This window comes from Salvia miltiorrhiza, chromosome 6 (assembly GCF_028751815.1).
Source record: "Salvia miltiorrhiza cultivar Shanhuang (shh) chromosome 6, IMPLAD_Smil_shh, whole genome shotgun sequence".
Classification (NCBI taxonomy): domain Eukaryota; kingdom Viridiplantae; phylum Streptophyta; class Magnoliopsida; order Lamiales; family Lamiaceae; genus Salvia; species Salvia miltiorrhiza.
In genome coordinates, this window is record NC_080392.1 from 17749764 (window position 1) to 17751105 (window position 1342).

At 42.9% G+C, this 1342-nt stretch overlaps 1 non-coding gene across 1 annotated transcript; it reads right to left on the reverse strand.

Moving 5' to 3' along the window:
- Nucleotides 1–256: 256 nt before the first annotated feature.
- LOC130991111 (small nucleolar RNA R71) lies at nucleotides 257–363 on the reverse strand. The gene has a single exon (XR_009091074.1). It is a non-coding gene; the product is annotated as a small nucleolar RNA R71 (small nucleolar RNA).
- Nucleotides 364–1342: the final 979 nt, after the last annotated feature.

Here is a 1342-nt window from a genome sequence, read left to right on the forward strand (position 1 = left end):
AACATGGTGCAAGCTGAACAGTTTAGTGGAATGGCTTCTGAAAACCCGCATGCTCACATTACTCAGTTTCTAGATATCTGCGACACTATTAAGCAGAATGGAGTGCACCAGATGCCATTAGAATGAAGATGTTTGGATTCTCTCTCAGGGACAGAGCGAAGGAGTGGTTCAAGAGTTGGACAGAGGTGCTATTACTGGATGGGAGGATTTGTGTAGAGCTTTCCTGGCAAAATACTTTCCTGCTTCTAAAGCTCAGAAAATCATTGCGGAGATTTCTCACTTTTCCCAGCTAGGAGATGAGACCATTCATGATGCTTGGGAAAGATTTCGTGAGCTGCTCAGGAACTGTCCACAACATGGTTTCACGGAGGATCAGCAAATCATTCACTTTTATAATGGTTTGACTGGTCTAACAAAAAGTATGGTGGATGCTACTGCAGGTGGATGTCTTCTCCATAGAAATACAAGGGAGGCTTATCATGTGATAGAAGAGATGGCCTCCAATAGTTATCAATGGCCGAATGACAGAAACTTTACGAGAAGAATTGCAGCTGTGAATGAGGAGATAGATGATTTTAAGGAGAAATATGAAGCTCTTCAAAAGCAGTATGAGTTGGAGAGAAAAGCATTGCTAGCTAAAATTCCTCAGCAGCCGAGTTTATCTGATGTGTCACAGTTTGAAGATGCTAATTATGTCCAGCAGCAGTACCAATTCAATAGACCAAACTATCAGGGACATCAGGGCGGGAATCCACCGTATCATCCCAATAATAGGAATCATCCAAATTTTTCCTATTCAAACCCCAACAATGTTGTGCAGCCTCCACTTGGGTTTTCTGTGTCTAGTGGAGGAGTTATAAATGAGCCGAAGAAGGGATCGCTTGAGGATATGATGCAGCAGGTTTTAACAGAGGTGTCTAGTATGAAGACAACTGTTAATACAAGGATGACCAATTTGGAGTCTCAAGTGGGTCAAATTGGAAATAATTTTTCAGCACTGTCCAAGCAAGTGCAGATATTGGAGACTCAAGTTGGTCAGATGGCCAACCAAGCAGCTGCGCAGCACAAGCCAGGCCAATTTCCTAGCAACACTCAGTTCAATCCGAAGAGCCAACATCAACAGCCTCAGCAAAATCAGCAATGTCATTCCATACGGGTGGTTGATAGTTCAGTTGAGGATGAAGGTATTTCTGTTTCTCCCCCTCTTCCATTCCCGAGGCCAAGATTAGATGAGCAAAGCTCCAAATTTTTGGAGACATTTAAGAAGTTGGCTGTGAATATTCCTTCCATGGAGATCTTGAGAAACAAGCCAAATAAGGTGCAAATTGTGAAGGCTGTGATG